The sequence below is a fragment of the Trichechus manatus genome, unplaced genomic scaffold, assembly GCF_000243295.1.
Source record: "Trichechus manatus latirostris isolate Lorelei unplaced genomic scaffold, TriManLat1.0 scaffold00119, whole genome shotgun sequence".
Classification (NCBI taxonomy): domain Eukaryota; kingdom Metazoa; phylum Chordata; class Mammalia; order Sirenia; family Trichechidae; genus Trichechus; species Trichechus manatus.
The window spans coordinates 8819134-8843611 of record NW_004444055.1 but is presented as its reverse complement, the minus strand read 5'-3'; positions in this window follow the sequence as shown (position 1 = coordinate 8843611).

The window sequence follows — 24478 nt, the reverse complement described above, 5'->3', positions numbered from 1 at the left end:
GAGAATGAAGAACACCAAAGACACAAGGAAAGTATTAGCCCAAGAGACAGAAAGGGCCACATAAACTAGAGACTTCATCAGCCTGAGACCAGAAGAACTAGATGGTGCCTGGCTACCACCAATGACTGCCCTGATAGGGAACGCAACAGAGAGTCCTGGATGGAGCAGGAGAAAGGTGGGGTGCAGAACTCAAATTCTAGTAAGAAGACCAGACTTAATGGTCTGACTGAGACTGGAGGAACCCTGGAAAGCATGACTCCTGGATTCTCTATCAGCCCAGAACTAAAAAGTTTCTGAAGCCAACTCTTCAGACAGGGATTGGACTGGACTATGGGACATAAAGTGATACTTGTGAGGAGTGTGCCTCTTAGCTCAAGTAGATTCAAGAGACTAAACAGGCAGCTTCTGTTGGGAGGTGAGATGGGAAGGCAGAAAGGTATAGGAGCTGGTTGAATGGACATGGGGAATCGGGTGGAAAGGAGGAGTGTGCTGTCACAGTATGGGGAGAGCAATTAGGGTCACATAACAATGTATGTATAAATTTTAGTATGGGAAAAATTTTTTTAAAAAAGACAAGGAAGGAAGGAATGAACTTGTCCCAAATTGGGTTCTGTTGTGGTTCAGAGAGGGGAGACCTCTAGTCCTCTGCTCTCCTGGCTCCTGGACCTGCAGCGCAGAGCTCCTGTCACTGATGTTGAAGCAGCTGCTGATGGGGTGGATGAACTATGGCGAATGATGTCTGTCCAGTTGTAGCAGTTTAAACAGCTACTGGGAATAGCGAACCCAATGCTTTTGAGTCAGTTCCAACTCATGGCAACCCTATGTGTTACAGAGTGGAACTGTGTTCCATAGGGTTTTCTTGGCTGTAATTTTTATGAAAGCGGATCTTCAGGCCTTTCTTCTGTGGCAGTGGCGTCACTAGGAGGGTGTGGGGGGTGTGGACTGCACCAGGTGACACTGTCAGAGACGGTGACACCAAGATGACTGTCTGTAAAACTTTTTGTGCAGTGTTTTGGCAGAAATTTATTATTTTTTATGAAAGTGTCCCTGTAGTTCTAACAACAAAAACATTTTTTCGAAAGCCCAGATTACATGCATCAATATATACCTACAAGGCTAAAACTCTATGCTAATTTAGTTTTTGAACCTTCTAACATGCTCCCGGAGCCCTAGGGCGCAGTGGTTAAAGTATTCGGCTGCTAACCAAATGATCAGTGATTCATACCCACCAGCCGCTCCTCGGGAGAAAGATGTGGCAGTCTGCTTCCATAGAGATTTATAGCCTTGGAAACCCTATTGGGCAGTTTTACTACGTCCTATAGGGTCACTATGAGTTGGAATTGACTCAAGGGGAATAGTTTTTCTTTTTTTTTTTGGAATGTGGTCTAGTCAGAGCTGTCATTATTACCCAATTACAATGACTCTGAATTCTGTGACTTCGTCTGCAGGCGCTATAAGCACAAGCTGATGTTTTCGTTGCTGCTAGTGTTTTTATAGTCTCTGATTTTGTCAGATTTTCTGGTGTTTTAGCTAAACTATTGTGGTAATTAGTATTTGTGAACCTCTGTCAATAACTTTTTGATAATGAAGTAGTCACTAAAGAAAAAGAAGGAGAAAAATTAAAAAAGGCTTCTGCTCAGTTACTAATAATGTTGTAACTAATAATATTACAATTCAGCGTAGAAAGTTGAAACAATTTTGTTGTTAGTGTTCATATAATCTAATAAATATTACATTTAAGAAGTTAAAAAAACACAAACTAGATTAGAAATCCCATGCAATCCAGCTAGTCCCACTCCTAGGAATATATCTTAGAGAAATGAGATGTCACATGAATAGACATATGCACACCCATATTCAATTCAGCATTATTCACAATAGCAAAAAGATGGAAACAACCTAAGTGCCATGCCCATCAATAGATGAACGGATAAACAAATTATGGCATATACACACAATGGAATACTACACAATGATGAATCTGGGAAACATCTTACAACCTGGGTGGCATTTGGAGGGCTGTATGCTGAGTAAAATAAGTCAGTCACAAAAGAACAAATATTATATGAAACCACTATTACAAAAACCCAAGAAAAGGCTTATACACAGAAAAAAACAATCTTTGATGGTTAGGAGGGAGGGGAGGGATGGAGAAGGGGAAATCACTAACTAAATAATAAACAGGTGTTAACGTTGGTGAACGGAAAGACAACACACAATACAGGGAAGTTAGCACAACTTGACCAAGGCAAAGTCATAGAAGCTTCTGAAATACATCCAAAAACCTTGAGGGACTGAGTTGCTGGGACTGAGGGCTGAGGACCATGGTCTCAGGGAACATCTAGGTCAATTGGCATAACATAGTTCATAAAGAAAATCTTCTACATCCTACCTTGGTGAGTAGCATCTGGGGTCTTAAAAGCTTGTGAGCAGCCATCTAAAATACATCCATTGGTCCCATCACGTTCAGAGCAAAAGAGAATGAAGAAGACCAAAGACACAAGGAAAGTATCAGTCCAAAGGACTGATGGACCACACGAACCACAGCCTCCATGAACCTGAGCCCAGAAGAACTAGATGGTGCCTGGCTACAACCACTGACTGCTCTGACAAGGATCACAATAGAGGGTTCTGGACAGAGTGGGAGAAAATGTAGAACACAATTCAAATTCACAAAAAAAGACCAGACTTACTGGTCTGACAGAGATGGAGGAACCCCCAAGACTATGGCCCCCATACACCCTGCTAACTCAGAATTGAAGCCACTCCCAAAGTCCACCTTTAGGCAAAGATTAGACAGGCCTATAAAACAAACAGTAATAGCACATGTGAGGACAATGCTCTTTAGCTCAATCAAGTATTTGAGACCAAATGGGCAACACCTGCTCGAAAGCAAAGACGAGAAGGCAGAAAGGACGGGAAACCTGGATGAATGGATGTGAGGAACCTGGAGTGCAAAGGGAAAAGGAGAGAGTGCTAGACACATTGTAGGGATTGCAGCCGATGTCACAAAACAATTTGTGTATAAATTTTTGAATGAGAAACTAATTTTCACTGTAAACTTTCACCTAAAACACAATAAAATTAAAAAATATATGTGTGTATTTTAACTGGTACAAAAAAAAAGTAGCCCTGGTGGCACAATGGTTAAGCACCCAGCCACTAACTGGAACCTACCAAACACTGCAAAAGAAAAGACCTGGCAATCTGCTTCCATAAAGATTTCCACCTAGGAAACCCTATGGGGCAGATTTACTCTGTCCTGTAGGGTCGCTATGAGTTAGAATGGACTTGACTGCACACAACAACAACAAAACAAACACCACCACCCAATCAGAACTGTTTCAGGCCAAGTATTGGAGCAGCACCTGGAGCCTGTATTGTACCATGCATGAATTCATGGAACAGGTCTGGAGTCCCAGGGAAGGGACTAGTTGGCAGAGGACATGGAGAGGCTTGGAGTACAAGAATAATTAAAATTGAAGACCTGGCATAACCGTATTATAGTGTATAAATTGGAAAGCAAGTATGACTAAATTCCTTTGTGCTACCCAAAGTGACATTGCATATAAAAAGGTCAGGCAGAGTCTATGCCTCACCTAGTGCCAGGGATATAGTACATGCTCAGTAAATATTTATTGAATTAATTAGTAAATGAATGTGTCACCAAACAATGTATTAGAAATCCTTTCTGTGTGCTAAAATAAGAATTTTCATTTTCATGAGAACCTTATTGTGTTTTGCTGGGTTTTATATTGTTACATGATTTTCAAAACATGAAACAATAGCATGGTCAGGAAAGGAAAAGGAATATATTCTTGTAAACGAAAGAGAATTGTTTTTTTAAATAAAACCAGAGAGAGCTGTTGAATCTCCTGATATTTTTCCATTTGTACTCTATCTTGTGAAATAATTTATGCAGGATAAAGATCAATAGTTTTTAAATAGGCAGCTAATTCAGTGTTTTTAAGGGGCATACAATTAGATAGTTTGAAGTATCTGTGATGGATAATTATACTAGAAGATACTTTTTTCTGATGAGAAAACATGAATAGAAAATGAACACAATCACTTTCTAACCACAGGCCCTGTATCAGGATGAAACATGGTGTTCATGTTGTTAAGGCATTATGTCTTCTTCAAGAGATAGTGAAGGTGTGTCAGCTGGCATGGCAGAGTCAAGCAGAGTATGTTGTATAATGAATATAATTTTTACTGTGGTCTTTGAATACCAAATTAACCCCAGTAAAAGAAGTGCATGTCATAGGAGCTTTGAGCAGTGGATAGTTCTGATGAGCTTGCTTAGGAGGAGCTAGACTATAGGCTATTTTGGGTGGAACAGAAAGATTACAAGGAGTTTGCTTATTTGATTTACCCTACTCCTTTATAAAAAGAATTTGAAGTGACTTTCAACAGAAGTGCAATAGTGATGCTAGTAAAATGGATCTAGAAATTTGAAATAAGGACCAAGGAAAGAAGAAAATACCTAAATACTATTCATAAGTGTTAAAATAGGCGTTTTGATTGATTTTATACAGAGCTTCGTAGCAGCCATGGCAAAAAGGGAAACGTGATAAGGTACTGTTATGGATTGAATTATGTACCCCCAAAAATGTGTGTATCAATTTGGCTGGACCATAATTCCCAGTATTATGTGGTTGTCCTCCATTTTGTGATTGTAATTTTATGTTAAAGAAGATTCGGGTGGGATTGTAACACCTTACTAAGGTCACATCCCTGTTCCAATGTAAAGGGAGTTTCCCTGGGGTGTGGTGTGCACCACCTTTTATCTTACAAGAGATAAAAGGAAAGGGAAGCAAGCAGAGAGTTGAGGACCTCATACCACCAAGAAAGCAGTGCTGGGAGCAGAGCGCGTCCTTTGGACCCAGGGTTCCTGCGTGGAGAAGCTCCTAGTCCAAGGGAAGATTGATGACAAGGACCTTCCTCCAGAGCCAACAGAGAGAGAAAGCCTTCCCTTGGAGCTGACGGCCTGAATTTGGACTTCTAGCCTACTAGACTGTGAGAAAATAAATTTCTCTTTATTAAAGCCATTCACTTGTGGTATTTCTGTTATAGCAGCACTGGATAACCAAGACAGGTACATAATTCACACTTTTGGAAAAGAATGAGCTTGCCAATTTCTCAGGAGAAGCAAGGCTTTACTAAAAGAGTACACTTTTAAATCGTTATTATTGTGGAGCTGATGATTCAATTTTAATCATTCAATTTGCTTACTTCTTTCCTCTGTTATTTCTTCTATTGTTATAGTTGCTCCTTTGTCTCATATTCTTCACAGTATCAGCAGTCTACTCCTTATTAGTTCCATCAGGAGACAGAGAGAAGGGAAAGAAGGTAGATTCAGAATAGTCAGTTCTGCAACTGATTACAGTTCTAGTTAAACTCATATATGATATGTCAGTATAACTAAGTTTCGCTGTGTGTTGATTGAAAAAAATCTTTATTACCCAAGACCACAGAATAGAGAATTATACATATTTTTTAAAAATCCCCATGATTTCATTTAAAGCCCATCTATCTTCACATTGAGCCAGGGATTGGACCTCTAACCAGTTAGTCAAGTTAAGAAGTTGAAAGAGTTAGCTGATCTGAGAGTAAGCAGATATTAACCCAAGAGGATGATCATAGAATCCTAGAATCATAAAATTGGAAGAAAATATTTCCCACTATTCCTGAGCCTTGGGAGAGCTTCAGAATCTTTTGGGGGAACTTTTGAAAAATCCACACTGCCAGATCCCTCCCTACACTGACTAGATTCTCAAATGGTGGGCCCTAGGCACATGGTTTTTATATGTTGTTTGTTGGTTTTGCCTTTAAGCCCCCTTGGTTATTCTCATGATCAGTCTGGCTTCGGAACCACTGTCCGTCTATCTGCAAAGGGAAAAAAATCCCCCCTCAGCGCAGTCCTAGCACTATGGCGGTCACGTCTCTGCCAGAGACAAGTTTCCTGACTGAGTACGAATAGGAGCTTGCTACACCAGTCCTAAATTGTCCAGCCCAGTCCTGGTTAAAAAAAAAACAAGCAACACCTTGGATGACAGATAGCTGTCTTCCAAGAAACAGAGAGCAGCAACTCAGTGAGATTTCCAGGGAAGGAAAGGGAAGAAAGAAAAGAGAAATTAAATATAATCACACGTGGTCAGGGAAAATGCTAAACACACAAACATCAAAGGGAAAACCCCTACCTACTTCATATATATTTGCCTTTGGCCTTTCCTGGATATTGTATACCACTTGTCACAATAACAGCACCTCTAACATTGAGAAATTGCTATGTGAAATTCTATGCTAAACTCTGCATTATTATCTCTTATTCTGCACACAGTCATGTGAAGTTTATTCATTAAAGATGAGTAAACAGGCCTAAAGAACTTAAGTGACTTACATAGGACACAGCCTTGCAAATGGTGGGGCGGGGATTCAAAGCCCAGGTCTGTGAATGACCCTGGTTCATTCAAGTTTTAATGCCTAAAGTAGAACTCAATTTTATATTCAACACAAATAAAGTAAAATGGTACTTTTGAATTTATTTGTTCACCAAATACTAAGTGTTTCTTTTAAAGCCTCAACCCACACATCTATTTGGTCGAATTCTGCTCAGAACATGAGTTAGTAGAAGGGCATTCATTCATTCATCTACTCATGGACATTAGACACTCATTTAAAGCATGCTGTGTGCTATGCCCTGGCAAGACAAAGATGAGCAACAAAAACACAGTCCCCAGGAAACTTCTGGTGTAGAGCAGAGCTGTCCCATGGAAATATAGCACAAACCATGCATGGAATTTAAAATTTTCTAGTAGCCACATTAAAAAGGTAAACAGGTGAATTTAATTTTATAATAATTTTAATCAACACAATATCATTAACCCACGTAATGAATATAAAAACTCTTTAATAAAATGCTTCACATTCTTTTTCTTTTTTTTACTAACACTTCATAAACTGGTGTGTACATTACATTTATAGAACATCTCCATTTGGACTAGCCGCATTTCAAGTGTTCAGTAGCTACATGTGGTTAATGGTTACTATATTGGACAATGTAGCTTGAGAATGAGGGGTGGTGGACGCACAAATACAATTTTCAAACAATGAGGCAAAAGAAGAAGCAGAAATGTGTCCCTAAGACATTTTAACAGCTAACTTCCTCCATGCTGATGGGACTTAAGTGTTCAAATTATATTATGTAGGGCCATCTGCTTTTGTATTTTGATTTATTTTAATCCAAAAGCTTTTTCTTTAACTTCATTTACTTTATAAAAGTAGAAGCTTTTATAAAAACAAGCAAACTTAATATGTTTCCAATATTTCACTTTAATTAGTCCTTTTCACATGTTTATTTAAGAAAAGTTATTGAATGCCTGACTTGTGTGATGTTAGGTACTGGAATATAGTGGTGAGGGAAAAAAATAGACAAAATGTATATTATTCAACACCCTTAGCGTAAGTGACAGAAACCCAGTTCACACTAGCTAAAGTAAAATGGTATTTCTTGAAAAGTCAGGACCTGGCTGGATCCAGGCTCTCAGAAACAGTCATCAAGATTCATGACTTTTCTCTCTCCTTGTTCTGCATTCCTTGATTGACTTCCCTCTCAAGCAGGCCACATGTTGGCAAGATGGCCCCCAGTAGCTCCAGGCTTACATTTTGCCAGTGTAGCACCCTAATGGAAAGAGAGCAACTCTCTTCCAGAAGTTCTGCAAAAATCCTGAGACACTGACTAGAGTCACATGCCCACCTCTGAATCAGTCCTGTGACTGGGCATGGAGTATGATGATTGGTCAGACCTGGGCCATATCCCACCATTGTAGCCAGAGGGCAGTGGATCTCTCAAGGGGAATGAAGGAAGAATGCATGCTGGTTAGGGAGAATCCACTGGTGCCCATTGCATGTCCCTGCCCTCAAGGAGCTTAAAGTCTAATAAGAGAGGCTCACAGAAACTACATAGTTATAAACTGTGAATAAGTGTCACAAGAAAGGTATAAGATGCTGTCAGTACTTACAACAGGAAGACCTGAGTTATCCCAGGGCCTCAGAAGGCTGCCCTGAGAAAGTGAGTTAAATTTGTGTGTCCTCATTTATATACATTTAATATATATCTAATTATACTCTATAGGCTAAAGTTTTTTACATGATTTTTAGTTTTAATGGGTGGCTCAGTGGTTAAGAGCTCAGCTGCTAACCAAAAGGTCGAAATCACCAGCTACTCCTTGGAAACCCTATGGGTCAGTGCTCCTGTGTCCTGTAGGATTGCTATGAGTCAGAATCGACTCGACAGCAATGGGTTTGGTTTTTTTTTTTATAACATACTACAGTGTTTTGTATAATAATTCATTTGTATTATACAGGTAATGTCTTGGTTATCTAGTACTGCTGTAACAGAAATATCACAATTGGATGGCTTTAACAAAGAGAAATTCATTTTCTCACAGTCTAGTAGACTAGAAGTCCAAATTCAGGACGTCAACTCCAGGGGAAGGTTTTCTGTCTCTGTTGGCTCTGGAGGAAGGTCCTTGTCATCAACCTTCCCCTGGACTAGGAGCAGGAACCTCGAGTCCAAAGGATGAGCTCTGCTCCCAGCACTGCTTTCTTTGTGGTATGAGGTCCACTGTGTCTCTGCTCACTTCTCTCTTTTATATCTCAAAAGAGATTGGTTTAAGACACTACCCAGTCTTGTATACCTCATCAGTGTAACTGCCGCTAATCCATCTTATTAGAGCATACTGATTGAATTTACAACACATAAGGAAATCACATCAGATTCAAAATGGTGCACAATTATACAATACTGGGAATCATGACCCAGCCAAGTTGGCAGATATTTTTGAGGGACACAGTTCAATCTATGACAGCTAAGTATCTATATTCTCTCCTCTTTGAATATGCTCTGGAGCCCTGGTGGCACAGTGATTAAGAGTTCAACTGCTAACCAAAAGGTCAGCAGTTCAAAATCACCAGCCACTCCTTGGAAACCCTATGGGGCAGTTCTACTCTGTCCTATAGGGTTGCTATGAGTCGGAATGGAGTCAGTGGCAATGAGTTTGGGTTTTTTTTTTTTTTTGGTTTTGAATATACTCCAAGAACATATTTGTATATGTAGTTTGTTTTGCTGTTGAAGAAAATCCAAGAAGTAGGTTTACTGGATCAAAGAATATTCCCAACTTTACCACTGTATTAACTTTCTAAAAGAATTAAATAATTTTCATCATATAGCCCTGATTATCTTCAGACAGTTTATTAGCAGCTCTTTTCATCTCCTTTGTGACCCATCATTGTGTACCAGTTTCCCCCATATTCTTGTCAATCTTTGCAACTTAGAGTTCTGCAAATTTCTCACAATCAGTATTTAGTGAAGTCAATGATGCCCTCCTTTTAAAATAACCACATTATATTGTGAGTTTCCAGTATATTGAATATTGTAGCAGAGATTGTTAGTTATCCCCAACATCCATTCTCTTTTTTCAGAATTCACAAATTTTAGATGGACACATGGTCATCCAGAATGAAGACTGTATTTCCCAAGCTCCCTTGTAGCCAGAGGAGGCCAGGTGACTAAGTCTGGCCTGGAGAATGTGAGCAGAAGAATTGTATGGCAGCTTCCAGGATCCTTTTTAAAAATACAACTGACGTGTGCTCTTTATCCTGTTTTTCTTTTTTATCCTTTCTTCCATCCTGATGCCTGGAACACAGTTGTGATGCTGGACCTCTAGCCATCATATTGGATCATGAGAACAAGGGCTATACTTTAGAGATGCTGGAATGGTGGTCTGGATGGTTTTTGGGTGTGTGAGGATTTCACAGATCAGAGCTGCCATACTTGGCGCTATGCTGTCTGCCTCCGGACTTTCAATTAAGAGAAAAATTCATTTTTATTTTGCTTAAATCATTATTTTGTGTGTTTGTTACTCACAGTTGAATCTAATCCTAACTAATACAAATATGTTTATAGAAAAGAAACTACATCACCAATTTAAGTGTCTAAGATGTTATAATTTATTGAAAGTGGTTATAGGTTGGAAGTTGAGACCAAAGTAAAAGCAAATTAGAAGAATCAAATGCTTCTCTCAGTTCTTTTCTTACTATATTCTTTTCTTTCTGCTTAAACATTATCTTGATGTTCCTATGTTTGTTGAGCTCTTCTTACGTGCTGCTTTCATTTAATCCCCTACAAGGAGGTACAATTACTATCCCCATTTTACAGATGAGGAGATTGAGGCTGGAAAAGGTTGATTAACAAGTGGTAGAGTGGATGGGACTCTCTCCTGAATCTTCCTGACTCCAGAGCCCAGTGTCTTAACTTGTATAGATGAGCTATCCCCTTGCATATGTTGTTCCCTCTCTCGGGAACACTGACCCTCTCTCTGTCTTCTTTGCCTAGCTATTCGACACACCCTAAATCTTTGCTTCTATAGCAACCCTTCTTTGATTCTTTCAAGCCGTCTCATAATCCTGTTGCCCCCATAGAACCTTGTGCATCTTCTGTGACAGCATTTCTCACACCTTATTTGCCCCCCATGGTAGTAGACACTGGGGTCCTGTGGGGTGGAGTGAGGGAGTGGTGTCTTACTCTTCATTTTATCCCTAAAACCTAGCCGATACCTGGCACATAGTAGGTGCCTAATATTTGTTGAGTTATTGAATGAACCCCTGTGTCTGTCCAAAAGATGCTTCTGTTACTTTTAAAGCTCTTATTGTTGGATTATTCTAACTAATACCGCTGCTGAATCTTTTTCTTATTCTGGTATACTCTTGTGCCATTGTAAAATGTGTCTGTAATTTTCAGAGACTTGATTTGGTAGATAATTTAGTCTTTGGTCATATGTGGCATTTCCTCTTAATTCTCAGCAGTCTAGCTCTGCTGTGAATGATTTCACAGTATGAACAGACTTGCATACTGTTAAGCTGCAGTGATCTTTTATATTCAGTCAGGAAAAAATGAGATACTTGTAAATCAGCATATGCATGAATTCATTCAGTAAAATGACTATTTGGATCCCAAATTGCATAATCTCCTCTTTTCATATTTAACAGATGAATAAGAGATTTTGAATTTTCAGAGTTGAAAGATACGTTGTTGTGTCAGAGAAGGGAAGAAGTCAAGAAACTAGAACTTCCCTGGATGTAACAGACTCTGGATTACAGTGTTGTTCAATCCAATCTTTACAAAGTTCCCATTCAGAAAGTGTGCAGCTCGAATTAGAAAGTCATTCATGATATTGAAAATATCATATTCCTAGTCTGAAATTTCCTCCAGGCACATGCTGCTTATCTTAGGCATCTTTGTATCCCTCGCACTCAGCACAGTACCCCCACACAGTATAGACCCTGTACAAATGTGGGAATCAGCAGAAGGAATTTATTTTCACATTTTTCTGATTTATTTAACCCAGGTGACTACTTGTTCTTGAATTGTTTGAACCTTTTACTCTTTGTGCTTTTGGCCCATCTTACTTACTGGCATAGAAGTTGGTAGGAAAGGGCAAAGTGATGGAACCAAAATCCAAGGACAGGGAACCCTGCCGTCATCTTTATTTCACCTCCCCTGTAGGATATGTACCAAGAGATACTTTAAAAACCTCTTTATCATAATCAGAATTTAAAAAACTCGTGCTTCAAAGGATACCATCAAGAAAGTGAAAGACAGAGAAAATATTTGCAAGTCATATATCTGATAAGGTACATGTATTCAGTATATCTAAAGAACTTTTATAACTTAACAGTAAAAATACAACCCAGTTAAAAAATGGTCAAAGGCATAAAATGGTACTCATGAAGAGTATGCTTCTTAGCTCAAGCAGATACGTGAGTCTAAACGGGCAGCTGTCCAGAGGTGAGTTGAGAAGAAAGAGAGGATTAGGAGCTGGTTGAATGGACATGGGAAATCAGGGGTGGAAAAGAGGAGTGTGCTGTCACAGTATAGGGAGAGCAATTAGGGTCACATAACAATGTATGTATAAATTTTTGTATAAGAGACTAACTTGAAATGTAAACTTTCACTTAAACTACAACAATAAACAAACAAAAAGAAAATGGTCAAAGGATCTGAGTATACATTTCTCCAAAGAAGAGATACAAATGGCCAATAAGCACATGAGAAGGTGCTCAACATCACTAGCCATCAAAAAAAACGAAACCAACCTCACTGCCATCGAGTCCATTCCGACTCATAGTGACCCCATAGGACAGAGTAGAACTGCTCCATAGGGTTTCCAAGGAGCAGCTGATGGATTTGAACTGTCAGCCTTTTGGTTAGCAGCCATAGCTCTGGCTGTGCAAATAAAAATCAAAACAAGATACCGCTTTACATCCACTAGGACAGCTATAATGAAAAACACCAACAATATCAAATGTTGACAAGGATGTGAAAAATTGGAACCCTCATACATTACTATGGGAATATAAAATCATACACAACCACTTTGGAAATCATTTTGGCACTTTCCAAAAATGGTAAACAAAGAGTTACCATTTGACTCCGAAAGTCCACTTCTAGTTATATATAAGAGAAATGAAAATATATGTCCACAGAAAAACTTGTACACATAGCAACATTATTCACAACAGCAAAAGGTGGAAACAGCTGAAATTTCTTTCAGCTGATAAATGTATAAACAAAATATGGTATATCCATATAATGAAATATTATTTGACAATAAAAAGAAATGAAGTATTAGTAATTTTTATAAGGTGAATGAACTCAAAACTTTATGCTAAGTGAGTGAAAGAAGCCAGTCACAAAAAGGCCACATATTGTATGATTCCATTTATATGAAATATCCAGAATAGGTAAATCTATAGAGACAGGAAGTAGATTAGTGTTTGCTGAAGTTGGCGGGGGCGGGCGTGGGAGAATGGGGAGTGACTACTGATGGGTATAAGGTTTCTTTTGGGGATAGTGAAAATGTTCTAAAATTAGATTATGATAATGGTTGCAATATACTAAGAACCATTAAATTGACACTTTAAACAGGTGAAAACCAAAACTCGTTGCCATCGAGTTGATTCTAACTCATAGCGACCCGCTTTGTGGTATAGAAATTATATCTAAATAAAGCTGTTTAAAAAAAACAACAACTTTAGGAGCAATATCCTAGCAGTCCACAATATGAGGACATCATATCATGAAAGCAGTCTTCTTTTACCCTCCATAAAATAGAATGTCACACTCTTTCTAGGGAATATATTAGAGACTTTGTGCCATTGAAAGTAAAGGGAAAAAAGAAAATTATTTTGTTTTCCAAGCTCTTATAAGTAAAAATTTGGCAGTATTTATCAGTTTCCTAAAAACGTAGCATGTTTTTGTTTCATACATAAGGACAGAATTAATGAAATTGAGCTTTGCATCAGAGAACTTTAACAAACCTTGAAGATTTTTTGGTCTTTCTTTCCCTTGGCATGTTAGTCTTTCTCTGACTTTGTTGGGAAGGCAGTGTGCACCCGTGTCACTGTATCTAGCCTTCCCACCTAAAGTTATCTCCTTTTTGCATGTGGCTCTTGTCTCGTGGTATCTTGGTCGCTGCTGTTCCACTGACCTTTGAGAAATCAGTAGTCCCTCCTCCCCCTGCTCAATAAGTTAATTTTAGGCTTATTAGTAAACCAGTAAAACAAACAAACAAACAAACAAAAACACACACACACACACAGTTGCCATCAAGCTGATTCTGATTCATGATGACCCCATATGTGTTGGAGTAGAACTGTGCTCCATAGGGTTTTCAATGACTGATTCTTCCAGAAGTAGATCACCAGTCCTTTCTTCTGAGGCACCTCTGGGTAGACACAAACCTCCAACCTTTTGGTTAGCAGCCAAGCATGTTAAGTATTTGCTTCACCCAGGGTTACTCTCAAGGTTACTTGAGAGAGATTTGTCTATTAATCTTTTTAAATGTTTTCACTGGTTAAATTAATTTAATCTTGTAGGTTTTTTTATCCATATTCTTCCTGGCTTTGGTTACCACATAGCCAAACACTGATTGGACTGCCCTCTGACCTTTCACAGGGCCTTGTGTCTGGGTACCTTGCTCCTCTTCTTCACCAGATATGTAGTCCCCATAAGGCCAGTACAGTCTTGGAAAGCTTTAAATTTCCCTTAGTGCTTCACACAGTAAGCATTTGTGGAATGAATGATTCTGGGTAGATAGAATTTAAGGACGTGAGCCAGAGAAAAACAGTTTTTATGTGGTAGCTTTGTTTTATCATCTACTATCTGCTAAAAGAACATTGCACAACCAGGCGAGAGAAATGCATACTGCCTACTGTTTGATTTGGTCTTGTGGAAGGTTTACAAGCATGCTAACATGGCGTTAAAGCACAAGAATTAAACCTCAAGAATGAAAATAATGTTTGTCTTCTGTTGCAGAGAATCCTTGAATAAAATCTGTCAGTCTAGAATTTCCAAAAGCTGCCTCTGGATTGTGGGCTCTGGGTGTCGTTTTTGTTTTTGTTGGCAGGGTTGATCAAAGCCGTTAGTCCTGTCAGGTGCTAGACCAAGAGGAAGATAAATCTAACCTGGAGCCATGGATAGACTTTTAAAAACAAAAATCTTGTTTCCTAACGTCTTGTTTTGTACTGTAATTTGATTTGAGTTGGCTATGATGTACGTGAGTGATTCTTCTCAAGTTCCTATAGTTTTTTCGTTAGAACTGGGATGTGCAATATTTACCATGACAGAGTGTAAGGTGAAAGCTTATTTCCATTTCAGCAAGATGAGTTTTAGAGATTAAAGAATTGAGGATGTGAATGAATTTGAAGTAAACATTGGTGGCCAAGGTTAGAGGGGCAGGAGGTGGAAAGCCTGACTGAGCTGATATTCAGGCTTCCCAGTCAGAGCTCTGTGTCTGCATCTGTCCACTCTCTGGTTGCATCCTGCCTTTTCAAAGAGTAATAATAGTCTTGCTCCAACAGTCAGGAGACTCCAGTTTGAGACCTGGCTTTACCGCTGACTTTGGATGGGTTTTAGCCTGAGGCATCCTGTCCTCTTGGGGGCATTTTGTATATTTGTGGAAACAGTTTTGGTTGTGACAATTATGAAATGCTACATTTTTTATGAATTTTTTTTTCATTTCAGAATAATAAAGGTGGTGTTATAAATATTACTTATAAAAAAGGAGTGATGGGTCTTTAGGATTGAGAACTACTTAGGGAGATCACTTGGATTGTCTGAGCCTTAATTTACCTTTTTCTGAAATGGAGATAATGCCAGCCCTACCCATCTCTCAGAATTATATTAAGGGCCAAATCCGAGTCTCTGAGTGTGTTTCTACTCCTTGGAAGCCCTATGGGGCAGTTCTACTCTGTCCTATAGGGTCACTATGAATTGGAATTGACTTGATGGCAATTTTTTTTTTTTTATTACATGAAAAATGTATAGAATGCAGCAAGCAAGTTTAAATAGCATAGTGGCAAGAGTCTAGCCTCTGGGGTGGCAGATTGTGAGTCTGGGTCCCAGCTCTACAACTTTTTCAGCTTTGGGGCTTTGGACAACTTCCTTATCTATCTTCTCTGTGCGTCCATTTTTTCCATCTGTAAAATATGAGGGAGATCATATAACATACTCCTTAGGGTTGCTGTGAAAGTAAATGAGATACTATATGTAAACAGTTAGAATAGAGCATGGCACATAGTTGTTGTTAGGTGCTGTTGAGTCGATTTCGACTCATAGTGACCCCATGTGACAGAGTAGAATTGCCCCATAGAGTTTTCACGGCTATAATCTTTATGGAATCAGGTCACCAGGTCTTTAAGTGCTCAGTAAGTATTGGTTGTTGTTATTGTTACTGAGGCTGAGGAGAGTATTGTACAGAGACTCTCAGAAATTCCTACTACTTGGCAAGGGCCAGAATCTAGTGTCCTAGAATCAGGCACAGAATCCTCATGAGTGTGTGATAATGTCTTTCCTAATTCCATTGTGGGTCCCTCTAAGGTTCTGCCGTGCCTGTGTATCTGTGGTACATCCAGTGTAGGCAGACTTTAGAGCCAGGCCTTACCTGTAACAACAATAGCAATTTCCTTTGACTAAGACAGGCTTAAGACACTAATTCTTAAATGTAAACAGCAATACACTCTCTTCATCCTCCCAGAATCCAGAGTTGATTTCCTAGGCAGGGTTTGTAACTAAGTGCTAAGTTCCTCTGTTCTCTGGAAATCCCAGTTAAGCCTTGGAGAGGCATGAATAGTTTATGAAGGTTTTATATCTGCGCATTGGTCTCATAATAAAATTGAGCTTGCTGGCTTTTAGAAAAGTACTTCAGTTATTTACTAGATAAGTCCATGTGGGCCTAAAAGTACCCATTTGGCTAGCAAGGAATTTAGGATCATCAAGGAGTATTTCCCTGATGGGATGAGGGAAAATATTAAGGGACTAAATCTGGAAAGGAAATTTCGGCCTGTTTCTGACCTCCATGTTCTGACCAACCTTGGAAAATAAACAGCTTGTCTCCTTCCTTGTGGGAAAATGGGAATGAGGGACCATGATAGTTATCTAACCCATTGGCATTTGGTCATGTAATGTGGGGAATGGTGATTATTCTTTCATCAGCTTCTTTTTATGCACCTTATAATACCTACTTCATTGTTTTCCCCTTCATAAAGCCTTTAGAATTGTGCTGCTGAAAACAAGCCCATGGTCCTGCTGGTCATGAGCTTACATTGCTCTGTGGCTTGTAAAATCAGGCTTAGGAGATAAATACCCTTTGGAGATCATTCCTCTACTCTTCACTTTGGATAGGGCCCTCACCAACCTTTACATCTGTCCCAGGCTTCATTTCCCTGGAATTCCTAGGAGGCCCACAGTGGCACCCCTGTACCTGATTTTCCTGGGACTCAGAAAACCTATTGAACAGGGCTTTTGCTGTGCACAAAAAAAAAAAAAAGTGGTCTTAGAAAGATGGGAATTAAGGAACCATGGAAAGCCACTGCTACAGCTCCTCCCCAGGACTTACTATATCTGGAAACACTGCTGGTGTTCAGGTGACAGCAGCTCTGTGCTTTTTCATGATAGCTCAGAGTAATGGGGGCCTCTCCTTGGCCTGAAGAATGAAGGGATGGGGGCAGAGAGGTTGAGGGAGGGAGAGGAGGTACAAAGGGCTCACCGTCTGTTCTCTGGACAATGCTGGAGACCATTTCTCATAAAGCATAGATTGTGATGCAGAAAATGAACAAATGTTCTGTTTTTATTCCTAAAGGCCAATTTCATGTCTTAGACCCTGTCATGTGTTAATAATAGCTGACATTTATTGAGCACTTGTATTTCTCATTAAACCCTCACAACCCATTGAGGAAATTAGTAATATCCCATCTGTTATGGATTGAATTTTATCCCCCAAAAATGTGTGTCAACTGGGCTAGGCCATGATTCCCAGTATTGTGTGGTTGTCCACCATTTTGTGATGTGATGTGATTATCCTATGTGCTATAAATCCTAACCTCTATGATGTTAATGAGGCAGGATTAGAGGCAGTTGTGTTAATGAGGCAGGACTCAGTCTACAGGATTAGGCTGTATCTTGAGCCAATCTCTTTTGAGATACAGAAGAGAGAAGGGAGCAGAGAGGAGAGGGACCTCCTACAACCAAGAAAGAAGAGCCAGGAGCGAGCACATTCTTTCGACCCAGGGTCGCTGCTCTGAGAAGCTCCTAGACCAGGGGAAGATTGATGACAAGGACCTTCCCCCAGAGCCAATAGAGAAAGAAAGCCTTCCCCTGGAGGTGGTGCCCTGAATTCAGACTTCTAGCCTCCTAAACTGTGAGAGAGTAAACTTCTGTTTGTTAAAGCCATCCACTTGTAGCATTTCTGTTATAGCAGCATTAAGTAACTAACACACCATCTTACAAAAAGGAAACCGAGTCTGAGGACGTCTTGGGAAAGTAATTTCCCACAGTGTCACAGCTAGTGAGAGTGGGTGCTAGAATTTGCACCCAGATCCAACTGCCAAGTCTTGCATTTAGCCGTGATTCTGGGCTGTCTCTCAGCTTTGCCTCCTATTGTTTTCTATAACTCCACCATGCAAATGCTGTCTCCAATATCTTAAGACCATTTCCTGGTCTGTATTTTGTGTTAGTCAAGGCCTGTAAATTGATTTTTTAACATACAGCTTTCTATGCTTCGGAGATTCATTTCTATCCAGTTTTTTAGTGCTTTGAAAGGGAGGAGCCTCTCTCTTTTGGACTGAGAACAGAACTGTCTGAAGTCCTTGAAGGAGTATCTCTGGTGGAAGCAGTTTACTGAGGGAACCCCACTCTTCCTTCCCCCCACTCCTGGTCTCCCTCCCTTTGATTTCTTCGGCCGCTCTTGATTTCTGCTGCCACTTTCCTTCTCTGGTCCACCAGACATCCTAATTTCTCCATTTCTCTCTAGCCCAAACCTCCTTCCTGAGGCATATCTAAGGAGTAAATTGACAGTTTCTGAAAAACTTTTTGTCAAAGGCAGGGAAAACCAAGAGTAAATATTAACAGAAAAGAACTATTCCTTAACTGCGTGTTTTTGTTCCTAAAGTTAGGAACTTTATTGAACCTCCAACTCTCCCCCACCTCCAAAAAAATTAGACTTTTAGTAGGCGGGAGCAACTTCTCAGCTTTTCACCTGGCCTATAGGTACCATCTTATTCTCCCAATGCCTGGGAGATAGTTTATTAGCCACCCCTCCTTTTTTTTAATGCAGACCTTTCTCTCTAGGTAGGGTGCTCCTACTAATTCTGGTTTCCAGTCTGAGGTGTAATGGTAGTTATAAAATATGTCCACAAATTCTCTTCTCTTTAAAAGGTAGAGAATAATTTTCTTCCCCTTGATTGCGAGCTGTACTTGGTGACTCACTTGTAATTAATAGACTATTGTGGAAGTGATAGTGTTAGTCTTGAAAGACTGGGTCATAAAAGGCATTGTGGCTTCCACCTTGTTCTCTCTTGGATGACTAGCTCTGGAGAAAGCCAGTGCCATGTCATGAGGACACTCAGACAACCATAGGAAGAGGCCCAGATGGCAAGGAACTGAGCCAATAGCCATGTATGAGCCATCTAGGAAGCAGGTCTTTCAGCCTCATTCCTCAGAGAAATGCAACCTAGATCAGCATCTTGACTGCAAACTCTTGAGAGACCCTGAGCCAGAACAACCCAGCTAAGCTGCTCCCTAATTTTTGACCCATAGAAACTATGAGATAATAAATGTTATTTTATACCACTACATTTTAGGGCCAATTTGTTGTGTAACTATAAATAGCACAGATATGTACCTAAATTTCAAGTAATATGTGGGACAATGATTGTCACTAGTTTTTACTTCTTAACTTCCAGATTGTTCTTCTTTTGTTTAGGAACTTACTAGCTAGGTAAATTACTTGAACTCTCTGAACCTCAGTTTCTTCCTCTGTATAATGAGGATTCTAATAGGTTCTACCTTAATGAGTTGTTATGAGTACCTGGTCATAGTAGCACACTTAATAGTAATTGCTAGTATTCCTAACATATTGTCAACTAACATAATTCTTAACATAATTCTGGACTTCTCTCACTTCTCTCAAACCATCCTTTTCTCTTACTGCCTCAGCTTCTCACCTCTTTGAGGAATCTGGCCTAACATTGCTGTAACATCATGCACATAGGTTTCTTTTAGCTCTTACCATGTTGCACTATGATAGATTATTTATGGATCTCCCCTGATTTGATAATAAGCTTAATGAGGATAGGGATGAACATGTCTATCTTTGTTTCCATAATCCCTACACCAAATAAATGAATGGATGAGTTATACAGCTTCCTCTGTGTTAGTGTGTGGCTAGATCAATCTCACATGTAAGCTGTCATTGGCATGTAACATCGTTAAAATGATTAACTCCTATCTCCAGCCAAAGGAGGTAGACATTAAAAAAAAAGTAAGCAAATTGGAGAATCTGTAGTTCATTTTACTGTTTGCCCTTCCAGCCTGAGAAACCTGTGATTTTTCTGCTGGTTTGTTTTGGGTACATAATAGTTCTCATGTCCATATCATTTAGCACACAGGGGTCATTTGGAAGTTAGGGGGAATGTTGCTATGAGAAGCTCTTCACAGTAGCTGGGATATTTCAGTTTTGAATCATTTCAATTTTGAGACTGTGAGTCAAATGATTTATTGGAACACAAATTCTCAGAAAGAAGGCATTAAACATTTTTCTCTAATGTTGGAAGGCCACATAGGACAGGGAAAGAGAATGAGGTGACTTCTGACCTAGGTTCAGATCTGGGCTTCAGAATTTATAACCTATGTAACTGCCTAGCTATGGTCCAAGCTGTTTTCTCCTCGAGTGTCCATTTGTTCCACCCCTTTGGTGACAATGAAGAACATCAAAGAATACTCCTTACTCCATTTCACCCCAACCAAGTTTCCATGAATTGTTTCATTCCATATTCTCTCTCTTCAGTGTCTGCTTATTCACCAAATATTTAATAGGTATTTACCAAATGCCCAGCACTGCTGAACACAGGAGCTATACTGACAATACCAGTCCTACCTCTTAGGGATTCCTGAGGGCGAGCAGGTTTGCATCTACACATGGGACAAATCAGTACCAGCCAGCTCTCCAGCATGGCATTGTTGGGTTAAACTTCTCTTAGCACAAATTCTAGGTCAGATTCAGCCCCTGGTGATTGCATCATTCCAGTTGGTAGGTTTGGATACTGGGGAGCAGTCCAATGTGGTGTATACTTTCAGTTTTGCTTTGCTAAGGGAAATCTGGGATTTGTTATTCTGTTGTTAAAACATTAATTAGTTGAGGCAAGGCCAAGATGGCGGAGTAGTCAGACACTTCCTGTGGTCTCTCTTACCACAAAGACCCGGAAAAACAAGTGAATTGATTATATATGGCAATCTAGGAGCCCTGAACATCAGAGGCAAAGTTAAGGAATCAGACTGAGCAGCAGTGGGAGAGAGAGATGGTTCAGAAGCAGTGAGGAGTTGCCAGACCTGACCTGGTGGGAACCGGTATCCTGCAGCTGGTGCACGCGGTGAGGCAAGCAGTGGCGCTTGGGACATGTTTTCCACATAGGAAGAGACCAAGCAGCAGAGAGTCTACTCAAGCCTCCAGAACCAGTGAAAAACAGCACTCAGTCTACAAAAAATAAGTACATGCGTCTAACCAACAGCACAGATCAAAAAATACCTTCTTTGGGAAAAACCTCTCTCCCATTTACCTGCCCCCTCCCCATTCTACACCAGGTCCCCGGCCAGCTTCAGCCATTGCTGTGTCCCCTGGGCTGGAAGTAAGGACCCATCATATGCCCTGAGCCATTCTCCCAGCCTTGGAGAGGGAACAAATTAACAAACAGGAATAAATAATCTGCTAGGTTCCCTAAGCTGGGAACTTAGGCACAGACATAAGGGGTCCATGGACTTTGAATGCCTTTCACCCCTGCATAGACTTGTGTGGGCCCATTTCAACAGCACAGGCCATCATTAGCACAGTACAGCAGGGTATATACCTGAAACCCAACTTCAACTGTCAGCAATATGGTGGAGTGGCAGGTTCGTGACATTTGACATCACTCTGCTCATTAAGTAGGGTCCTCACCTACCCACATACAGGCTCCACCCATGCCACCTAGCCACCCGCGACAGGGGTCCAAGAATAAGTGATGCCTCCCAGTCCTTATAGCCAACAGCATTGGGAGCCTGTAGTCCAACTGCAAAACCCACCCACAACGCGCTGTAGGGAACAAGGACATGCTTTCTCCCAGACACTCAGGGGCAGCCATCAGCCCCCTGCCTTGCTCAGCATGTGACTCTGTACTGCAGCCAGATACCTGTGCCTACACCAGTCACCCCTGCCCATCTAGGAGTGTAGGTGGGAGCTGTACCACACACTTGGTGGCCAACTACCTAGACACCTGAGCTGAATCCATATAAGAAAAGTAAACAGACTCCTGGGCTCACGTACCTAGTAACAGATCTAACCATCTGGTGACAGGACATTAGAGCTTCAGAGGTGCCAATAATCAGACTAGCTCACACGAGCAACCTGTTAGGGAATATCAAAACAAAACTAGAAGCTAGGACACAGTAAGCTAATATAAAATAAATAAAGATAATTTATTGATGGCTCAGAGACAACAGTCAGTATCAAATCACATAAAGAGGCAGACCACCATGGCTTCAGCAAGCTCCCAAAACAAAGAAGCAAGAAATTTTCCAGAGGAAGAGAACTTCTTGGAATTGCCAGAGGTAGAATACAAAAGATTAATAAACAGAACTCTTCAAGAGATCAGGCAAAATGCAGACCAAGCCAAGGAATACACAGGCAAAGCAACAGAGGAACTTAAGAAGATTAGAGAAGAGCATAATGACAAATTTAACAGGCTCCAAGAATCCATAGAGAGACAGCAAACAGAAATCCAGAAGATTAACAATATAATTTCAGAATTAGACAACTCAGTAGAAAGTCATAGGAGCAGAATCAAGGCAATAAAAGTCAGAATTAGTGAGAATGAAGAAAAAGCACTTGGCACCAACTTATTTGAGGAAATATCAGATAAAATAATTTAAAAAATATTAAGAAGCCCTAAGAATTATGTGGGACTCTATAAAGAGGAATAACCTATGACTGATTGGAGTACCAGAACAGGGGGGCATAACAGAAAATAAAGAGAGAATTGTTGAAGATTTGTTGACAGAAAACTTCCCTGATATTGTGAAAGGTAAGATATCTATCCAGGATGCTCATCGAACCCCACACAAGGTAGATCCCAAAAGAAAGTCACCAAGACAAATTAAAATCAAACTTGCCAGAACCAAAGATAAACAGAAAATTTTAAGAGCAGGTAGGGATAAATGAAAAGTCATCTACAAAGGCGAGTCAATAAGACTAAACTCAGACTACTCAGCAGAAACCATGCAAGCAAGAGGGCAATGAGAAGACATATATAAAGTGTTGAAGGAAAAAAATTGCCAGCCAAGAATTATATATCAAGCAAAACTGTCTTTTAAATATGATTGTGAAATTAGGGCATTTCCAGAAAAACAGAAGTTTAGGGAATTTGCAAAAATCAAACCAGAATTACAAGAAATACTAAAGGAAGTCCTCCGGTTAGAAAATCAATAACATCAGAAAACAACTCAAGACTAGAACACAGGACAAAGCAACCAGATATCAACCCAGATAGGAAAGACACAAAAACAAATCAAAGCTAAAATGCTGAAAATAGGGAAACAGAGATGTCAATGTGTAAAAGATGACAACATTTACAAACAAGACGGACTAAAAAATGTAGTCACAGATCTTTCATATGCAGAGGAAGACAAGGTAATATAAAAAAATAGAAGAGTGGTTTAAACTTAGAAAAATGGGGATAAATATTAAGGTAATCACAAAGGTTACAATCCTTTGTAACCTACACAACCCTACACACCAAAATAAAGAACAAGAAAAACATAGACTCAGCAAATACAAAATCAACAGTAGTGAAAAAGATGAAAAGAAAATACATAAAGAAAAACGACTCAGCAAAGAAAATTAAGTGGAACAAAGAAACTGTCAACAACACACAAAAAAAGACATCAAAGTAACAGCACTAAACTCTTACCTATCAATAATTATGCTGAATGTAAATGGAATAAATGCACGAATAAAGAGACAGAGAGTGGCAGAATGGATTTAAAAAAACACAATCTGTCTATATGCTGCCTACAAGAGACACACCTTAGACTTAAAAACACAAAGAAATTACAAATCAAAAGATGGAAAACAATATATCAAACAAACATCAATCAAAAAAGAGCAGGAGTGGCAACGTTAATCTTTGACAAAATAGACTTCAAAGTAAAAGCCCCCACAAAGGATAAAGAAGGACATTATATAATGGTTAAAGGGTCAATACACCAGGAAGACATAACCATAATAAATATTTACGCACCCAACAACAGGGCTCCCATATACATAAACTCTAACAGCATTGAAGAGAGAGAGAGACAGCTCCACAGTAATAGTAGGAGATTTCCACACACCACTTTCGGTGAAGGACAGAACATCCAGAAAGAAGCTCAGTAAAGACACAGAAGATCTAAATGCCATACTGAACCAACTTGATCTCATAGACATATATACAACACTCCACCCAACAGCAGCCAAGTATATTTTCTTTTCCAGTGCACATGAACGTTCTCCAGAATAGACCATGTATTAGGCCATAAAACAAGCCTTAACAGAATCCAAAGCAATGAAATATTACAAAGCATCTTTTCTGACCCTAAAGCCATAAAAGTAGAAATAACAGAAAAAGCAGGGGAAAAAAAGTCAAACACATGGAAACCAAACAACACCTGGCTCAAAAACTACTGGGTTATACCTGCTTACACATCAGTGGGTAATAGAAGAAATCAGAGATGGAATCAAAAAATTCCTAAACTCAAATGAGAATGAAAACACATCATACCAAAACCTTTGGGACACAGCAAAGGCAGTCCTCAGAGGACAATTTATAGCAATAGATGCACATATCA